General features: G+C 43.9%; 1 pseudogene; it reads left to right on the forward strand.

Moving 5' to 3' along the window:
- The first annotated feature begins 728 nt into the window (after positions 1–728).
- LOC136646155 (5S ribosomal RNA) lies at positions 729–848 on the forward strand (annotated as a pseudogene).
- Positions 849–22,186: the final 21,338 nt, after the last annotated feature.

Here is a 22,186-nt window from a genome sequence, read left to right on the forward strand (position 1 = left end):
ATAGTGTTACTAATGCATAACTGAGATTCTTATATGTGAATGGGAATCATGTGTGTGGCCTCTATTTCTTTGTACTCAACTCAACTCAATCCAGAAACAGATGTGGAAGACTGTTTCAGACATGTATAGTACCTTGTTTGATTAGGGGTCAGTTCAGAAGATATTCTGAGTCAGCCCTTCTTACACATAATTAGGGACATGCACAAACGTATCTCTTTCCCCCTCCTAGTGTATTGCTTTTCTTTTTGTAATCAGGGAGATACCATCCAAATCATGCCTCAGACAAAATTTAAATACTGCTTTCATGTAGATCAGGGGTGCTCAAACTTTCAACTTTAGGGATGCTGGACCTTTAACAAGTGTATAGAAGAGAGAATTGCAGCAGGTGCAACTTGTCATCCCACAGATGACAAGCTACACCTGCTGAAATTCTCTCTTCTATACACTTGTTAAAGGGCCAGCATCCCTAAAGTTGAAAGTTTGAGCACCCCTGATGTAGATCATATGTGAGGGCAGGTTAGATGACTTCATCCCCTTTTGACAAGGGGACAGGCGTGTTTGGAGAGGGAGTGGGAAATGCATGTTCCTAAGATTTGACTGTAGAAAGTGACAGATTGGATGCATCACTTAAACTAGCCCGATTATGAATGATGTTTGGTGGGGTGCAAGGAAATCATCACAGTTTCTTAAACTGATGCTAGGCTCCAAATTTCTAGGAGACTGAAACAAAATGTAGCAACTGTTACCCTGCACATGCCTGATCTTGTCTGATCTCAGAAGCTAAGCAGGGTCAGGCCTGGTTAGTACTTGGATGGGAGACCGCCTGGGAATACCGGGTGCTGTAGGCTTATACCATAGTCTTTCGAGACTGAAGGTTGCCAACCAAAGGCTACAGTTTTGGGTCTGCCAATGGCCTTGCAGCCCAGTCATTTTTAGGTTGTGCATTTGTCAAAATAAAGTCTGCCACTTCTTTTTTGCCACTCATTTTTTATGAATGAGCAGGTAAATGATTTTATTTTTGAATGCTGAGTGCTGTCTTCTGTGTTCTGTCCACTTATTCTTTGGCATGATCATTTCAAAGTGTAGTATTCAAAACAGATGCAAACTGAAATAGCCAAGTGATATTATAAATCCTGGGTTGTTCTCTCTCCCCCCCCCCCCACAAGTCATTTCAGAATAGCTTCCCTGACAGGCCCTTCCACATCAGCACTAGTGCACAACCAAGGGGGATGGATTTTGAAATAAATTTTATAGACACTGAGATAGCATTGTGGCAGCAATTCTTTCAAGTCATGATAAGTTATTACCTAGAGCGGTTTCATTAAATTAATGACACTGACACTTTCCCCAAGAGATTATTTTCCAAATCTGAACATCAAAAAGCTAAGAGTGTAATAGTGAGCCAAACTTGGGCATTCTAAAGAATAATTGTCTGCTGCTCCAAGCGATGAACTGGATGGGTGTGCAATTATTACAACAAAAGATCCCTACGACAGGATAGTGCTATTAAATAAACATAATAGTTAAAACTCAATTTTCTGTATAAGGCACTCATCTTTTACTTTATACCATAAAAATCAGTTTAGGGCTGAACAGTGATAGGGGCAGTTCTCTTTTTCCCTTAATGAAGCTGTATGCCAGGCAGATGGAGTGACTTTATGTCTCTTTTGAAGTCAAGATGGATAATTCAGAGCAGTCAATGCTTTATTATTCACCCAAGGTGTGGTGCTACCTGATTGTCATGCAAATCCTAACATCGTCTGGTAGTTAATTCTCAACTTCAAAAGTGCTCTAAATATTGAAGAGTGAAGCAATTATTAATTCACTTGGCAGAAATAGGGCTAGCTACAATTGCTGCCAGCTTTAATTGTTTCATTAAAACTCCCTTCTTGTGTAGAGATCCACACTGATAATCCTTCACTGTCACTTCAGGCCCCCTTCTAAAATCAGTGCAGCCCATGTCAAGTAGTCTTGAACAGTTGCCTGTAGCGTCAATTGAAATAAACCCAGTGTTCTGCCATCTGTTGTCCCGTGTATGTGGCTGGTTTTTGTGGGCAGCATCACAGCCAGAAACCATCTCCGATACAGTAATTGCTTCCTTTGTGGTCATAATTGCCAAGTGAGCTGCTAGATCTCCTTCCTAACAACAAGTGTTTGTCCTCTGACAGAATGATGATGCAAGGATTTAGCAACCAGTTACCTTTGCTGTGGAGTAACTAGTAAGTTTAGGTTTGCTGCTTCCTCTCATTCTTCCCAGGCAGGGAACTTTACATCATACGGTGAGAGGGAGAACATTCTGCCCACTTACAGAGTGTATGCAGAGTTTACATAGGAAGGGAGACATTAATACTGTTGACAGTCCCTTTATTCACAGTTTCAGAAGATTCTAGGGGAGGAGTCAAAATCCTGGATACTTCAGGGGGACATGGGAGGAGGGCTGGAAGAGGGAGATGAAGATGGGGCCAGAAAGGAGGAGACAAAAAAGGAGAGCACAAGGCAGAAGGAGAGAGAGAGAGAGAGAGAGAGAGAGAGAGAGAGAGAGAGAGAGAGAGAGAGTCTTCCAGGCTAACTTGGCAAGGGAGGGCATTGTAAAGAAGGGAGTGGATTGTCTCTATTCCTTGAGGTCCCTCATGCAGAAGAAGATTGACAGCCCAATTCTAACCTGACCTGGAGTAGGCAGGCTGGTGGGCTTGCCCTGCATCCAAGGCAGGGTTGGGGCCAAAAATGGCGCAGCCTGGGGCAAGAGAAATGCTTCCCCTTATCCTGTGTTGTGCTGCCACAGCCCCAGTGGGGCTACTCAGATCTCAGCCACCTCAAGAGGTGCTGCAGATCTGAGCAACATGGAGCTACCTGGAACAGGGATAGGATCTGGCATAAGTACTGGATCCTGGCCCTGCCCCCAACCCACCTACCTGCTGCCTACCCTGAAACGCCACCCTCCCCATGCCCCCCCAGACCCTGTGCTGGCTGAGATTAGCCAGCACGGACTCATCATTTAGGCCAGTTGACTGGGTCTCGTGTCAGCCTCCAGAGGCCGGTATATGTTCATGCGCTGGCCTCCTTCCTCTTCCTGTGGTGCAAAAGTGTCTTACGACACTTTCATGACACTGGTGGGCCAGCGCAAGGGACATGTGTTGGCCAAAAGAGTACTCTGGATTGCACCCTGAATAGCATTGCAGAGGAAGCCCTGCCCAGTGAGTGAAGGAGTGGCTAGAGAGCTTGATTAGTGGTATAAACAAACACACAGGGTACACATCTGCATGCACAAAACTGGTAAGGGAAAATCGGACTGCCATTATTCAAAGAGATTCTGAGTCTGCTTAGCTGCACTGTGTAATATCTCAAGTCACCCTTTCAGTCTTTGACATGCAACGTCTGAGCGATGCTTCGGCAATTCAGAATCAATACCTTCAGTACCAAGAAAGGCTAGAGAACTTAACAAGGTTTTATGAAGTATGTAGCATGCCAAGGGTAGTGAGGCATGTTCATTCAAAGGGAAACTGGCAGCAAAAGTGGTATTTAAAAGGATGTATAACCTTTTAAAGGTCAGCCATTCATTCCCCCTTTCTTTCCCTGTCCTGTGACTGAAATAAATGTCTCCATAATTCCAGTGGTGTGTGTGAGTGTGGGTGTGTGTATAGCAAGAACAGAGAAGTTTTTCTGCTTAGTTCACTGGGTAGAAATTTGACACAACATGGTACTACTGTCTCAGTTCTCATGACTCTTGCAACCTTAAAATATGTTAAGACGCTAAGGATCAGCACATAATCACTAAGGCTGGAGGTTACCAATAGTAATGTCTGTCTAATTTCACAAAGAACTATGGGCATGAGTCAACAAAAATTAAAGACTTGTGTTTCTGCACAGTCACGTATACTGAAACAACCATTTCTCCTGGACAGAAAAATAAAAAAAGAAACTAACAAACAGTCCAATTCTATCTTGGTCTTGTGCTAATGGAAATTGTGTTCCATCAATACAAGGCAAGAGCCAGTAATGTGGCAGCTCCTGTGACAACACATGGGCCAGGCACTTCTGGAGCCCCTACTGGAACAGGCAATCTGGGGCAATCTGGGGCATTTTGGGGGAGGATTGGGGTGGAATCAGGACCATCTGGGGGAGGTGTCAAATGTGGGCAAGGGGCAGATATTGGCAGCAGTGGCACTAATAGTTTATGTCCCCAGTCTGAGCTCAACACACCCCCTTCAACCCATGTAGTTTTACTCCAGCCAAAGAGCTGGTGCATATTCAGGTAGGCCAATTTGAGACAAGGCTGAGGTGGAGTAGATTTTTGCTTACCTCTCCATTGCTGCCTGGTCCCCAACTGGCCCGTACTTGTAGCAGAAGTTGCACCAGTGATCTGAGCCAGTCCAGGATAGGACTGGGCTATTAAGAAAAACTGATAACTTTGGGGCATGCCCATGGGTTTTTGTATGAGATGTTAAATTCATACATTAAAATCTGTAAAACCACACACGATGCAGTAACAAGCTGTTATAACAACGAAGAGCATCAAGTGTGATGCCTTTGTCTCCTTTAAATGCAAAAGGTGGAAATTAGTTCAGTTGTAAAAAAAAAAAAGGTAAATGGAACAGGGTTGAGGGAAGCTGTGGTCAGGAAGCCCAACTTAATCAGGATTTCCATATATGACTAACCGTGCAATCCTTGACTTCAGTGGTTCCCAAGCTTTTAGCACTGGGATCCACTTTTTAGAATGAAAATCTGTCAGGACCCACAGGAAGTGATGTCATGACCGGAAGTGACATCATCAACAGGAAGAGTTTTAACAATCCTAGGCTGCAATCCTACCCACACTTACCCAGGAGTAAATTCCACTTCCTATCATTGTTAAAAGCATTATTAATATTAAAGGTATGGATCTGTAACATTTCCCCAAATGCAAACACATACCATGGTAGCATCAAGTCTAATATATTAAAAATAAAATTTTAAAATGAATGGGGACCCACCTGAAAGATTGGCTCACGACCCACCTAGTGGGTCTCAACCCACAGTTTGAGAAACACTGCTTTGCATGTCTACTCAGAAGCAAGTCCCATTGTGTTAAATGGGGCTTACTCCCATGAAACTGTATAGGATTTCTGCCTCAGGACATCAGTACTATACATACTTACCTAGGAATAAGCCCCATTTAACACAGTGGGACTTACTTCTGAGTAAACATGTATAACATTGTGCTGTAAGGCAACATGGGAGCCAACAATGGAACAATTTTTCAACAGTCATATAATGACTCTGTGGTAACAGATGAATTACATCTTACACAATCTGAAAACTAGCTGAGTATGAACATATATAGAAAGCACATTTTGTGATCTCTTCATTGCACACTGAAAGGAAGCTCCAATTAGGTTGGGTTTTAGGACACCAAAGTTCTGATTTTTCACTACAGGCTGCATCTCACTCAACACAGACTTCTTTGTAATCAAAAAGGTTATGAAGAATCTGAGAACTCGGTCATGAAATTGGTGACTACATTTTCCGAAGAAAATTCAATCAGCCTCTCGTATCATAGCCCCGAACATCCATCAATTTTGTCGCAGAACATCTGTATGGCACAACTGATGTGCAGCTTTTTGCGGATCTCCAGAAGTATGCCAAAGTTTCTATCTCAAAATTCTGCTGTGATGTTCAGCTTTGTTTTTTCTTCACAATAGTGATTTTCCAATTTAATTGCTCAGATGATAAACACACTGCAAAGCTGAAATATATTCAACTCAAGATAGTTGTTGGTTGCATTAAGTGAGGGGATTACCTGAGCTTTTGTGCATTTTTGTCTATTTTTGGTAGGAACACTACATTGTGGGAGGCTGTTGTTTTTTATGTACATGGAGAATAATATCACTGTCGCAGAAGGAACTGCTGCAATAGATTTTTGTCACTGTGGTAAAAGCCAAACTGTCAGAAATATATATGCATGCTATCAGAAAACAGTATTTGACTACACTCCTGGCTATTTCTTTGACCACCTATGCTACAATATACAAGACTATAACTTCCAGAGAATTGATATAAATGGGGTCAGTGATATTTCTCATGTTATTTCTTGTTACTTGGTGAAAGGAACATGGGCTCCTAGCCATTTACTGTAACTGAATGGAAAGTGGGATGGAAAGCCTACCCTTTTGCACGTGGAGGAATTTCTCACTCTTTGCTAAATAGCAAACTTCCCCAAGAGGAGAGCAGGTCTCAGTGCTTCCTGTCATATGTCATCATTCCCATGTATTTGATCTGCGAGCACGGACTGTTCAAAGCCAGACGTGGAACAAAACAACTGCTGCTGAGACCTGGGTTGATACACCTAGGTGAGTGTCCCAGTGGGCACAGTGATATAGCATATGTTTACTTCCTCTATGCACAAAGCATACTTTGTGCATTAGGCCCTGATCCTATCCCTCACCAGTTTACATAACACAATGGTGGCAAAAGAGTGCGCAATGTATCCTGTGTGGTGGGTGGGTAACCAAATGGCCCAGGAGAGGTAAGTAACATTATTTTTTACTGGTAGGCTGCCTGGTTACTAATAATGGGTCTCCAATGAGATTCTGGGGATAGGATCCCGGCATGTGTTGCCGCTGCTATCAAAATCTGCCCCTGGTTTGGCCTGCTCCCCACACCTATTGTCCTCTGAACTGCTCCCTCCACCTTACCTGCTCTGGTGTGGCATCCAGGAACTTGCATAGAGCCTTTAACTGCACTGGCAGGTCTGTAGCACACAAGAGTGCTGCGGGTTTTTCAATGCTGTAAGAGGACTTATGGCAGCCGATGGTGAGATCAGCCACTGTAAGCCCTCGATTGCATTGCACCGTAATCCTGGTAATGTGTGAGATGTGTGCGATTAGTGCTCCACATGGAGGCCTATTTAAGTGGTGACCTCATTTGTGTGATCTTCCCACATTTTCGAAGGGAGAAAAACTGAATGAAGAGAGCTTATATTCCGTTTCGTTTGGGTGCTTGGGGGAAGGGAGGAGTGTGTGCCACCAAATGAAAGGATAAGCTGGCCAGGTAATTGTCCCTATCCAGCATAAAATGCAGCTTGAAACAGGAGGCGAGAAACGGGTCCAATGTTTTAAACAAAAAAATATTCACTGCCCTGCCCACCTCTCTTGTTATGATTCAGGGTTAGTTAAAAGGCACCCAGATGACAGCAACAGTACCAGCTGAGTAGACAAGATAGATCTTTAATTCCCCACCCATTTCAAACTCTAGCCTTTCTCCAGGGGAAGCATTGCATCATAAATAAGTACAGCAGTTGGATTTGCTCACTGATTCAATGGAAGTCACCCATTCAATGAGCAAACCAGCTGCCTTATTTATTGTGATGTCATGTTTTCTTTGGTGTTCGAAGCACATTGAGAATGTAAGATATTTTTTCTCAACACAGCTGCTACTGTTCCAGGGTGGGGGTCATGGTATTTTTTCCCCCACAGATGCTGGATCCCTTTTGTTGCTTTGTAGGTTAAAATATATCCTTAAATTATTCTCCAAAAAAACTTTGAGGCTAGAAAGAGAATATGGTCCCAATTCGGGCAAAATTTCAGCACTGAGACCTTTTGATTACAACCAGTGAAAGTTGCATACATGGTTATAAAACTGAGATAGAAATTAGCACAGTTCATACCCTGTGTTCACTGTCACATATCAAATTTTCACTCGGTATCCCAGTATGGGTTGCTTCACTGAGGAAGCACTTTGGGTGTGTGTGCACACGGACATACAAGGGAAGTTATTGCTTTTCACTGCTATATTACATTCACGTGAAGGTACTGCTTGAGAATTCTGACTTCCACGTGGCTTCTTCTGTGCAAGGCTGTCTCGGCTGCAGTATGTGCAGTATGTGGAGTCTTCAATAATAGTCTAGCAGTCAAATTCTAACTGAACACCACCTGTGCTTTGCAGCTGCACTAACAGAGTGGAAGCTGCATCCTGTGGGAGGGGGATGGTCACTGAGGACTCCTCGAAGTAAGAGAACTTTTGTACTTTCCCTGATAAGCCTAACTGGATCTGTGCCCGCACTTTGACACAATTCCAAGTGGACACTGGGGAGGTGGATCCAGGACAGAAGAGGGTAAGATATTGATGGAACTACTGCCACTGATATCCAACCCCTTCTTGCTATTGAAAAAAACCCCTTTCCACCCAGTCCCTGACCAATTCTGCCCACCTCACCGCAGCAATGTACCAGAGCAGGGGCATTCAGGAGTGCTATTGTTGTGTGAACTGCCATTTTTACTGCCATCCTCCCACTGCCATTTTCAACAGTGGGTTCAGCTGCACACGGCAACATGTCACATTTTGCAAAGACTTACAGCCCAATCCTATGCATGTCTACTCAGAAGTAAGTCTCATTAGAGTCAATGGGGCTTACTCCCAGGAAAGTGTGGATAGGATTAGGCTGTTAGAGGCCTGTTAGGATTGGGTCTCAATCATGTTTCAATGTTATTCCATATAAAACATTTATGCAAAACTAGTATTTCAGGGGAAAAGGATGGCCGTCTTCCACACTACAGGTTGTTCACCTCAAGTCCTTATTGCCTGGTGAAACCATCTCTGGTTTTGTCTCTGCCTGTGTCACTGCCTCCATGGTCAGAGGCAATATACTGCTGAATCAGATTCTGGGGGAAAAGAACATGGAAAGGCTGTCAGCTTCAAGCACTTGTCACCTGCATGCTGTTGACAGTTCCCAGAAGCATCTTGCTGGCCAATGCTGGAAATTGAATGCTGGACTAGATGAATCAACTTCATGGTTCAGAGGTTATGTACCTATTGCAAAGTGCTTAAGTACCCACCAGCATCACTCCTTTCATCATTGACCACAAAGCAAAACAGTCACTTGGAAACCATTCTCAGCTTCTCACAAACTACCATCCAAGTATTAGGCTTCATCTCGGCATGGAACTTAAAGCTAAGTAATTTTCATTAATTTCCATTTCTCTGAACCAGTAGGTTGATACTGAAAGTTAATCAAAACCTGAATATTCATCCAGATATTCTGAGATAAGTTATCTTTCAATGAACTTTCTGATGTCAGGCTTAACTGAATAAGAATTGTTTGTTTACGGTTTCTGAATTTTTCAAAAAATTTCAGCCTCTATAACTCCATCTTCTGGCCGTCACCATCTTCTAGCCGTTTCCCGTGATGGTGAAACTTTCCTTCACTCAGCCATCTGTACAGTATATTTTAGCTCTTGGGCCAAACGTCCTTCACAAAACTGATTTTAATAGAGGGACTATTTATGTGCCCTTAAAACCACAAAACCCATAATCCATTGTGGCCAGAAGTTGCATAAGCATGCTCAAAAGCAACCAGCGTCTTTAACTGTTTGGATATGCTATTGGGATTCACATTTTCTTAGGCCCCCTTGTGATTTTTAAGACTGTGTTTTCTGTATCATGCCAAAGAACAACTCCTGAATTTGTGTCCATACTGAAATTGAACATTTATCTTTACAAGGGATCTAAACGATGCCTGGATGATTCTTAATCAATTTTGGCTGCAAAAGCAAAATTGCCAAAATGTTGAAAGTGTTATTTTTACATTATATATTGTACAACTGCGTGCAGAAAATTATTGGGGGGGGGGAACCCTGACAACACTGGATTTTGGGGGCATGTTTTAGAGATTTATCTGATTTGGATAAAGTTGAAGAAATCACCTTTGTTGCTGGCTACATTCTAAAATGTCAGGGATGGGTAAATGAAATTATCATGACTGATAAAATCAAATTGTTTCTGCTGGTAGGACGGTTGTCCCTTCTGGGATGCAGTTGACTGAGAGCCCAATCCTATCCACACTTTCCCAAGAGTAAGCCCCACTGACACTAATGGGACTTACTTCTGAGTAGACACACATAGGATTGGGCTGTGAGTTATTATTTCTCCTGGTCTGGGCCGCATACTTTTGAGATGGGGTTAAGTTCGCCCACGCTTTGCCATCCTGCTTTATGTGTGACTGTGCGTGGGTGTTAATGACTCCCTGGACAGAGGCTAGGAAAAAAAATATATGACTTGGGGCAGATATAAATACTGAAGTGAAAGTGTGCTGGACACAACTGTCTGTCAGTTCTCCTGTAATGGTAGATCACAAACCTTTCTCTGGGAAGCTGCTGTTTTCAGCTCAAGAGTTTCATTCCTCCTCCTCCTTTTCTTAAAACCAGCTGCTGCTGACACATTTTATTTGGAAGTCTTGGAGCGGAATCGTCTTCAAAAGAGTCCGTGGTCCTCACAATCCTGTCAGGTGTACAGGCACTTAAAGAAGTGTGCTAATGGCTCTCACATGTGCTATGTCAATTGTTTCTGACTTTCACCAGTAATTGTTAGAAAGCAGAGCCCCACAGTGCTTCTTGTGGGTTCTCCTAATGGTTCCTGCGACATGCAATGTCAGTTGACGTTTCACACAAACCTTTGAGAACTGTCTTTGCTTTGTTTCTGTCTGCTAACAGCTGTGTTCCTTACATCCTGCGTCCTGTCACTAAGAATACTTGGCAACTGGAAATGTGCGTGTGAGTTGCATGTGCATGCATGCCTGTTACATCTGAAGAGTCAAGCTCTGAGCTACTGCATGTCTTGCTACAGGCATAAAAATCTATCATTTCTGCAATCTAAAACTGCAAGGCTGAGATAATACCTCACATTCAGCCTTCAGTGAAGTGCTGGAGGAAATAATAATCACAAACACTACAGAGAAAACTTGTCTCCAATGTCATATGGGATCTGGAGCAGTACAATGGTTAAGAGTATAAGCACTGAGCCAGGAATTCCTTGCTTCTTTTTTGCAGCTAACCTGTCATCGCTCTCTAAATTGATTTAGGGAAAGCCACTGTGCCTCAATGTCCCCTTCCCTAACTCTGCAATATCAGAAGAATTGGACAGCCCAGTCCTAACTTGTGCTGGAACAGGCAGGCTGACAGCAAGTTTTGCTGTCTGAGACTTGACCTGAGGCAAGGGAAAACTTTTCCCTTAATCCCGGGGAGAGCTGCAGCAGCCCCAGTGGATCTACTTGGATCTGTGCCATCTAAAGACGTGGTCAAATCTGAACAGCCTGGGACTGCCCTGGGCTACCTGGGAACAGGGATAGGATCTGGCATAAGTGCAGGATCCTGGCCCTGCCTTCAAATCCCTACCCGCCCGCCCTTGGGAATGCCCGCCACCCACCACCCGCCCTCCCTGCACCTTGAAATGCCTCCCTCCCACTTTCTCCCTGCTCTCCCCACACACACCCCCTCAGACCCCTGCACTGGCCAAGTTCAGTTGATGCAAACTCACCTAGACTGGGGCTTGCGTCAGCATGGGAAGGCAAGCGCACATCCGTGCTCCAGCCTATCTCCCTGAAAAGTGGTACAAAGGTGCTTTACAGCACTTTTGTGACACACTTTGGCTGGCGCATGGGACTTGCGTCGGCCAAAGGGCCACTCAGGATTGTGTCCTAAGTGTAGTATAAGTGGTTGCTTTAAAGATGGCCAAAAGCACATATTGAGCATTTAGGAAAAACACTAGGTAAACATTAAGGCCAAGACCTAAACTGGTGTTAATTGAGAACCAAGATGGTGAAGTACAGCCATTTTCAACCACTGTGCCGTGGCACACTGATGTGCCTCGAATAGTCTGCAGGTGTGCCGTGGAGTTTGGGGGAGGGTCATTTATTAGTAGGGCCATTGGAGGGTGTGAGCCCCCTGCTGGCAGTACAGTGTGCCTTGTCAATTGTCAAAGGATGGAAGGTGTGCCTTGACAATTTTAGTAGCTTCTCAGTGTGCGGCGAGACAAAAAAGATTGAAAATCACTGGTGTAGTCGTTCTGGCATTGGACTTAGATCTGGGAGATCCAGGTTCAAATCCTTGATTAGCCATGAACTTCCTGGATGACCTTGGGCCAATCACTATCTCTCGGCCTCACCAGCTCACAGGATTGTTGTGAGGACAAAAAAGGGGAAGAGCTATGTACACCATCTGAGCTCCTTGGAGGAAGGGTGGTTTAAAAATGTGAAAAATCAATAAATGAAATTGCTGCTCCACTCATCCTTAGAGGCTTTCCAGCTTCAAGGGGCAGTGCACCCTGCACCTCTAAAGGATTGGTACTAGAGTCTGAGAAACCTCTTGAACAGCCACTATAGGTCACAAGGATTGACACTGAAAAGTAATTTTCCCCTCCACCAACACCACAAATGGGCTTCTTCTGCTTTATTTGACCTTTGGGTTAGCTTGTTTAGTGCCCTTAAAAGCTAGCCTTCCTTTCATGTTGTCATAATCAACATGCAGGAAATGTCTTGCCCTATTTGCATCATGTACACTCAGGAGACAATCCCTGTACTCACCCAATTGGTGAGAACATCTACTCCCATTGGATGGAAGCAAGACAATGATCTCCATCTCTTAAGTACTAATGGGTTTGCAGAACTACCTCCTTTCACTAGATCACTGAGACAACATGGTGACCCTTGACCCCTGAAAAATATAATGTGAATATTCTGCAGGATATCTTGTGAATGTTCTTCATGTTTTCACATATGGAAATGTATATGTTGATTTTTCAAAAGCATTTCCGGCAAGCAGAATCGATTGTGTGAATGTTAACGCATGGCCACAAGACAGCAGTGGTTTCCAATCTTACCATGGTCACAGCACCCTTCTTTCATGACACCCTCTCATGGCAGCACTGTGCCATGGGAGGGGGAGCCAGACTCCAGCACTTTCCCAATTTCTTGTGAGAATAGTGTGAGGTCTCAGGAGAATAGCACAAGATCTCATAAGAATTGTGCAGTCTTTGCCAGGCCAAGATGGTGGTGCTCATGACTGCTGGGATGAAGAGGCAGCTGGGGACATCCTGTAGTGCGCCTGTGAATTTGCTGCAGCACCCCAGAGCACCATGGTACACAGTTTGGGAACCACTGCATTACAGCCTTAACCTGAACAGCATCAAACAGCAATTTCCATGCATAAATAAGCCATCCCAAACTAAATGCCACAAACATAACTTTAATGTCAACTCTTGACATCTCAGATAAAAATGAGTTGCATCCAAAGAAAGTTAATCATGACTACCCACCATTGAAATCAATGTAACTAACTTTGATCCCATTCATTCCAATGGGACTCAGTCATGACTCACTTTCTTTGGGTACAAAGCAATGCTTTTCTGTGGACTTTCAACTAAAAGTGTGAACTGACTCCAATGAAAAGCACTGCTTTGTACCCCAGGAAAGCGAGTCATGACTGAGTCCCATTGGAATGAATGGGATCAGCTATTGGATCATCAGCTGTTGGATAATCCAAGGGAAGTCATCAGGTATTGGATAATCCAAGAGAGGAGAAATCAAATGATGTACTTGCACAAGGACTTGGCCTATAGTGAGCAGAACCTGGCATGTGCAAGTTTCACCATCATTTGATGTTATGAGAAATATTACCTGAAAGAAAATGAATTGGGCTGGCATGCTACAAAAGCAAGTGCATCGGTGGATGGACTGGACTTTCCATCTTGAGCCCTAATGATTCCATTACATCTCTCCTTGCATCCTAACTCTGCTGTCAGCTTAGTTATGACAGAAGGTTTTATCTTGGTGATTTTGCAGTGAAAAATCATGCACTTCTTATTATCTGCTTTTTCGCTAAACTGATCATTTATTTTCGAAATATTCCCTATTCATCAAGTTTTATCTTTGCTTCTTCAGTGAGAACATGCTGTGCTCCTTTGCCATACTCAGAACAGAAATGCAAGAGTTGCACTATTAATTTATTTATCCATTAAAGACAGTCACAATGTGCATACCTAATGATAGTTTCCAAAGCAAAATTTAAGTACCATCTGATTTTAACCCTGTGATTAAAATAAAAGGTATAAAAAGCTCCTTGTATCTCTCTCTCACACACACACAAGCACAGAGAGAGAGAGAGAGAGAGAGAGAGTCTCAAAACACCCTCCTGCTTCTCCCTCTTTCCCATCTCCCACAGTTTTTTTCTGATTTTATTAATAACCTTATATATTAATTAATTATATTAATTAATTAATATTAATTAATAATTAACAATCCTCATAAAGGATCCTCTTCCATTGGGTTTATCTCATGTGTTAGATCTTCTTAACTGAAGTGTCATGGTCTGGATGTTTTTGTGGCATGGCTTCTGATATACTTTCCCTGAAGCTGCATTCTAGGATGTGGAAATCTTGGCCAAGAAGACTGATCAGGAACAAACTCCTTGATCGGGATAACAAGCTTGCCAGTCAAGCCCAAACTAACTTGAACCCCTCTTCCCTGCTACCCTCTATATTACAGCTAGCCTGCTGGGTTTGTAGGGCAAGACTAGCTACCCTTCCTGTTTTTCTATGTCTTGCCATATTTCCATATTCTCCATGTAGAGGATGGATTTGCCTTTGTGTTCACTCTAGAGCATTGTTTCCCAAAATGGTGGGTCATGATTCACCATTGAGAACCAAAACTGGACCATTCCCCCTTAAGGGAAGTGGCTCAGTAATAGGTGCCCTGACAACATTGCAGCAATTGCCTAGGGGCCTTGTGGAGGGTCCGGGAGGCCCACAGCCCACTCCATGGGCCTCCCCAATTCAGATGGTCTGCAGGAGTTTGGGGAGGGTCATTTATTTTGACATGAACCCCCTCCCAGCAGTATAGTGTGCCTTGTGAATTTTCAAAAAAATGATGGTGTGCCTTGACAATTTTAGTGCCTTTCCAGTGTGCTATGAAATGAAAAAGGTTGAAAATCGCTGCTGTAGATCAGGGGTGCCCAAACCCCGGCCCTAGGGCCACTTGCAGCCCTCAAGGACTCTCAATGCAGCCCTCAGGGAGCCCCCAGTCTCCAATGCTCCTCTGGCCCTCTGGAGATTTGTTGGAGCCCACACTGGCCCAACGCAACTGCTTTCAGCGTGAGGGTGACTGTTTGACTTCTCACGTGAGCTGTGGCATGAGGGCTCCCTCCACTGCTTGCTGTTTCACATCTGTGATGCAGTAGCGGCAGCAAAGGAAAGGCTGGCCTTGCTTTGTGCAAGGCCTTTTATAGGTCTTGAGCTATTGTGACCTTAATTCATTCATATACGTTCAGATTTAATATATTTATTTATGTAAACTTTTGTAAATTTATTCAAATTTTAAATGTAAATTAATTCCCCCCCCCGGCCGCTGACACAGTGTCAGAGAGATGATGTGGCCCTCCTGCCAAAAACTTTAGACACCCCTGCTGTAGATAAATAAGTGACAGTAGTTTCTTCGTCAATTTCAGTGACTGGTTTGTTTGGCTTCAGTTGTTTTTGACATGTGTCTCCCTCTGTTTGCCAATCAATCCTGCCAACAAAATGTGTATTAGTTTCAGTACAGTAGTGAACCTGTCATTCACTGAAAGGGGCAAATGCCCCGGGCACAGAGCCTCGGGCACCTCTAGGACTACTTCGAAGCCTCATTGAGGCTCGCGACATAGATGGAAATCTGTGCTTCCAGTTTGCTGGAACCACAGTTTAAGAGTGTGGGGAAACCTCAGATGGCTTCCCTAGTTCATCCTGTAGCCATGCGAGGCTTTATTTTGCTCCAGGTGAGTGAGGGGGGTAGATCTGCACGTGGGCACAGCAACATCTCATGGGGGGTGCCATCGTGGACGATTGCCTTGGGTGTGGGGCTGGGAAAATCCACCACTGCTGGGGTAATGCAATTATGGGACACTGCAGCCATGGGCAACGAACCTATGATGGGGCTGGGGATAAGAATAGGCCCTCAGTTTGGCTGTACTTGTCGTAAGAGGCGACTAAACAACCACCGGGTAGATGGGACTCGTTAGCCTGGGAAGGCAGCTCATCTGAGAGAAGGAAAACTCTGATCCCAAACCTCCACTGCCTTGTGGCTACATCCAGTTATGGAAAAGGCTTCAGGAGTCAACCTCGAGGCAAAATCCGGAGCCGGAGTCCCTGAGGCAGTTCATGGCTGAACACAGTCGCGTTCTGGCAACTCCTGCGACGTCGCTGGAACCAACCGTATTGGCTTCTGCCTTTCCACTGGACCATTCCAGCGACCTGGAGAGGGAGGATTTGCTGCATGGGTAACAGCCTATACTCCATACCTACTTTACCCAGGCTTCGCGCACTGGAGAGGACACTCTGTTCCAGAGCCACCATTCAGAGTGTGACACCGTGGTCTTCCGAGACTGAAGGATGCCAACAATAATGAGAGAGAGAGAGAGAGAGAGAGAGAGAGAGAGAGAGAGAGAGAGAGAGAGCATTTTGCAGTGAAAGGATGGGAGTGAAGGGATAGATACCTGCCAGTTATTTTTTTTCCTCCTGCCTCCTTCCTCACAACCTCCTGCCAACTGCATTTACCCCAGCAGGGATCCAGACCATGTTTGTGAGGAAGATACAGGTCCACAAAATGTGGAGTGCATATATATATGGGTAGGGGAAAGCAATTGGCAGGAGAAATATATAAGCACTTCTTTTTCTTCCAGCCTATCTATCTCTAGTGCAAAATGCTCCCTCCTGTGAGCGCTTTACAAGGAAGAGGCCATCAGGGTTTCATTAGAAATGGTTGGAGTGTAACGTATAGTTTGCCTTAGGAAACACAGTAAGTCAAAGAGAGAGTTTCATCTACTATCTATTGCAGCAAATATTGTTGTGACTTTTACGCCTCGTGTCTCAGTGCTAACAGTGACTATTCACTGAATCTGCTCCCAAAGGGAAGTATGTCAGTTTTTTAAAAAAAATACTGATGTCAAACCGGAACCTTTCTATTGCAGCAATGACCCATATTGCATATAAAGAATCAGGTTTCAGGCAAATGTAAGACTCCCAATTGTCGTAAGGTTCTTTTTTGGTCATATTACCACTTACCAGCTTCACATTTGCTATACTGTCATTAACAATCTGAACCTGGGGGAATATCCAGGATTTTATTAAACTGACACAGTGACTATATTTCTCCTTCCTGAATTAGGACTGATTCTCACTTTACTTTTGATGCTCGAGAATCCATATCCATGCACAAAATAGATGTGGGTCCCATGAAATGGGAAGGATGTGCACCTGCAAATTCAAACATTTGTTTCTGTAAAAAACTGGGAAGTCAGCTGGGAAAGGGTATATCCTTCACAGATTTCTAAAGATCCATGTGTTTTATTCTGTGCTTCATCACTGATGGAGTGAGTTGTCCTTTATACTCAGGTTCATGTACTTGAGTGCATAATGTATAATGACAATTCAGCTTCCTGAGAATCTTGCTTTTCATTTTAAGCTTAAGTTTGTAGTCAGTGTGACCGCATATATGGTAGAAATAGGGATGAATAGACTTTTCTGATCCTTTTCTAAGGCTATTTACATGTATCATACATTGTTGTCTGTCTGGGTGTTCTGTGTGGGTGTTCTGTTTTCCGGTGAATAACTGTGTATACCATTCATTTCAAATGAAAATGTAGGATACTTTCTGCAGATATATCTGTGCTGTCTGCACATTGAACATAACAGGTAAATAATTATGTGCACTTATGCACATTGAGGGCGCAATCCTATCCTGTGCTGGCACAGGCAAGCCAGGAGGCTTGCGCTGTATCCAGCGCAGGATAGTGGCCAGAGGCAGCTCAGCCAGAGGTAAGGATAAACATTTCCCCTTACCTCTGGGTAAGGGCTGCTGGCCCCTATGGATCTCCTCGGACTTGCGCCACCTCTTGAGGTGGCGCAAGTCCGAGGAGAGCGGAGTGTCTTGAAGTCGTTCCATTCTCCCTGGAAACGGGGGGGGGGATCTGGCATAACTCCCGGATCCCAGCCCCACTTCCCACACCCTACCCGCCTGTCTCCGGGGCTACCCATCGCCCACACCCCCACCCAGGAACACCTCCCTACCTCCTCCTCCCCACCTCCCCCACATCTTTTCCGCTTGCGTTGGCCCAGCAGGGCCGAAGCATGCACTTGAGGGGAAGCCGGCACAGGGGCTTATGTCAGCCTCCATAGGTCAGCGCTTCTCAGAGCACTGGCCTGGTTTCCCCTCGAGGAGGCACAAACTTGCTTTAAGACACGTTTGTGACCCCCCCCCAAGTCCCTTGGGCTGGCCTAACACCTCGTTAGGATTGTGCCCAGAATGTAACATGTACGTTGTAACATGACCTTAGTTTTCTGATCATCTATGCCCTAAGTTCTATTCCTCTTGAATCATCATCCAGCTAGAATAATTTCTAAAATTAATTCTGAAATTAGTTCATGTACACTTTTTTGTAGCTTTCAGTGCCTTCATCTGTACCTTTCCTCCTCTGTGTTCCTGCTGTGTGCACTTGCATTGATAGAACACTGCCAAAAATCAATCTTTATGTGGTCCTATGTATGCAGGCTTTTAAATGCAGTGTTTACTCCTGTGCACTGCAAAATACCATACAAAATAGTATTTATATGCCTGTATGTACAATTTTAGAAACATCTCAGTTATGGGAACTATAGGTTGAAATTTCAGGATGCAGACGAACAGCTGAATAAGATGACCAGTACTCATAGGCTGGGGTTCATACACATGCATGTAGAAAACTTACAGCCCAATCCTATGCATGTCTACTCAAAACTACTCAGGTGCGTTCCCTACTCGGGTCTGTGTCTCGAGGTGGGGTTAATTCGGCTAAAGACAATTGCATGGCTAAGATTACTGAAATTTTGGTTTAGGATTTTCTCTAACCCTACCTCCTCTGGTCTAATGCACCAATTATTGTCGGATTCAGTCCTGCCATTAGAGATCACCGATCTTCTAACCAAATTTAAGTCTATAGGGCTGGACACTGCAGAGCTAGGCATGATTGGCTGTGATGCTGCTTACAGAATCGTCAAAGAAAGAATTCTTGATATTGAACAACAAGAGCTGTTTAGTGCCGCCAGAACCATATGCTCTCCACTCTATCTCCATGTTCCAGTCAGTTTTGGGAAACCGGCCTCTTTCTTTTATCACCTGGAGTGCCCGCAGGCTTGGAGAGCATTCACGCTTGCAAGATGTAACGCTCTTCCATCAGCCTTGTTATCGGGTAGGTTCAGTGGTATTCCCTACTCGGAGAGGAAATGCAAGTGTGGTAGGGATTGTATTGAGACTATAACACATACCTTTTTCTACTGCCCACTACATGATGTTTCACGCAAGAAATATCAAGGCCCAATGTTAGCTAGGATGCAGGGCTGGGTGGACTCAATCATGCTTCAGTCTCTCCTTTCCACACCTGACTCTGAGACCCTTGATAAAGTCGCTTCCTTTTTATCTGGGGTAATTGCCAGGCAGAGCTCTGGGATTCTGGGCAGTGTGTGAGGAAAAGGCCGATGTCTATGTTGTGTTGTCTTTGTATATTTTTGTTTTGTTTTGTTCTTTCTCTGTATTTTATGCCAATAAAGGTCTTACTGAACTGAACTGAACTCAAAACTAAGTCCTACTGTAGTCCGTAAGGCTTACTCCCAGGTAGGTGTGGATAGGATTGCAGCCTTAATTGTTCACAGATGTATCAACATTTGACAATACAATCTGAATATGTGAATTGACTCTGCTGAAAAGATTTGAATTTGAGCTGATGTAATGGGACATGGCAGTTCTGCGTGTGGTGCTTGATGTGCAATAGTTCATTGGAATGTGCATGTCACTACTTAGTGCTGCAATGTTCTAGCGTATGGAACACCCTGAGTTCTCTGCCATTTCACATGTTCAGACTGGGTGCAAATCACAATATTCTCTCAATGCCACTTCTGAGTGTTCTTAAAAGTTGAGGGGAGGCACTGAAATGAATACAATTATTCAGGGAAAATGGAAACATGCTAATATCTCATATTTGAAAACCTTTTTAGAAGGCATCTAGGGACACACTGACAAAAGGAAGAAGCAAAAGAAATCACTGGGGAAGTTATAAAAACATTTCAATTTAATGAGGCAAAACGATTCAATAATTCAATATAATGATATATACTGACACAGTCAGGTGTGATGTATCACACATGGGGAACTTCATAAAGATGCATCATTTTGTACAACCACTTACAACTTTTGGACTAAAAGAAAAGCGATACTAATTAATCATATTGATTTGAATTATCTGGTGTGTTAGCTGCAGATTGGAGAATCAAGACTGCATGTCCAAACTCCCACTGGTTTACTGGCAACCATATTTTTAAACGACAGAATAATTATTTAAAAAAGGTAGATGAAGTGCCATTAAAGTTGTCCACACAAACCATCTAAAATAAAATAGGAGAGCTCCGTAGTTATGTTTGCATTGCACTTAAGGTTCTATTTATCTTCATATATGTGGGTGTCCATGAATCAGTGGTTTGTTCCCACAGATTCTACATCCGCTTCAAAGCACAACCGGAACCAGCCAAATGGATATCCCTGTTTAATGGGAACTCATGAATCACTGAGCAACCTATGCTGATTCAGTTAGAACTAAACAATCCCAAAGATGTCAGCACAGGAGACCAAACTTCTCAAATAATAATTGGTAAAACTTTATATGCCCCCCCCCCACTTATTGAGAGATCACAATCAGGGTTGGTAGCATGTAGACAAGGAGGTAGTCAAAGGAGGATGGGTTTTGAGCCTAATCCTTAGCATTATGGAATGCAGACTGCATTTAGTTCTCGGTTACAATTTCAGCTGAGAACTTGTGCAGATTTCAGGCAGAACTAAGATATGACAAGGAGAGGATCTCAGGCGGAGGCATCCTACTATTATCTCCAGTGAGTCAGGTTCGTACTCATGCAATTGTAGTCTGCTATATCCAGCACTGATTCCTACTAACTGAGGACCAACTCACGTTAATCAGAAACTGAGCTGAAATCTGGGCTGAGTGATTCAGTTCAATGCAGACTGCACGGAAAATCAGGACTTGGGAGTGTAATGGAAGCATCACAAAAACCTCTTTGCTATATGCTCATCCACAACTGATGTTCAGATTACATAAGTCACAACTCCTATTTTACAATGTGATATAATGGCTGAAAAAAACTGTTCCATGATTGACTCCCATGTTGCCTTAAATGTAGAAATTCCAGGTACACTGGGTTGCCCGATTGCATTTTTTCTTAGTTCTGCCTGGTTGACCAATTTCCATAAAAAGCTTATGGGGTCAGGGCTACATCCCCAACTTCTGTGTGTTCCTCCAACAGAGCCTGCATGCCACGTCTATGCCTTGCATCACCTCTACACTAGCACTTGTATGCTTTGTAGCAGACGTTCAGATGAATGTGTCACCTTGAATTCACATCAGGCTCGTCACGTGTGAAGAATGGTACATGAACTTGGGGCACTATGACTGTTCAATCAGGGATCCTTGAAAAAGTGAGTAGCCTTCTTTGAATGCTAATGAGCAAACTGAGACAAAATCAAGGCAAGCAAAACTGAGGATGGAGCTCTGGTGAGCAATCAAATTGACCACTTGCAAAAGCTCTAGTGTAACATGTCCACCACTGCTGTCACTTCCACCCCCTCCCCACTCCTCTTCACCCAAAGCAAAGTGCTATCTTTGGTAGTAGGAAGACAGGAGCAGTGAGTAGTTCCAATGCCATGGCAACATCTTTTCCTGGTAGTGAATGTCTACCAGGCCCAAAACCTCTGGTGGAGATCTCATGCAATTTATCATTTCTACCTGGGAAATGTCCCTTCAAGGTTCTTCTTGAGAAGCAACTGAGATAGCTTTCATTTCCCAGCGGGGTATCCTTGGACTAGGACTACTGGTCCACTTCTGAAAAAGATGCCACTGAAGCCCGTGAAGTGCTAGCTACCATCCCCCACAATTCTGAAAGGTAAGCACTTTTCCCTGAACACTCACAAAAGGCTCAAGCTCTTGCAAGCATTTGCAAGGAATGTGTGCAAAAGTTCAACTCCATTGAACTTCATATTGAACTCCATTGAACTCCATTGAACTTCATATTAGGTGTGCTCATGCATCCCTAATATGAAAATTGTCTGGAAGGTCAACTTTGCACTTAATTTTCCACCTCTAACTGCCCAATCCTATCCTTTCCCCTGCCACAGCATGTAAGTGCTCTAAAACAGGCTGCTCTGCATACTATGGAGGGCAGTTGGGAGGGTTGGGAGAGGTAAGGAAAAATATTTTCCCTTGCCCCTCAGTAACCAATGGGCTCTATATCTGGCACAAATCTAAGGAGACAAAGGGAATGTGTTGGGATGCTCTGGAGGGGGAAGCATCTCACGCAAGTCACCTTTTTAAGG

This window comes from Tiliqua scincoides, chromosome 3 (genome assembly GCF_035046505.1).
Source record: "Tiliqua scincoides isolate rTilSci1 chromosome 3, rTilSci1.hap2, whole genome shotgun sequence".
Lineage (NCBI taxonomy): Eukaryota > Metazoa > Chordata > Lepidosauria > Squamata > Scincidae > Tiliqua > Tiliqua scincoides.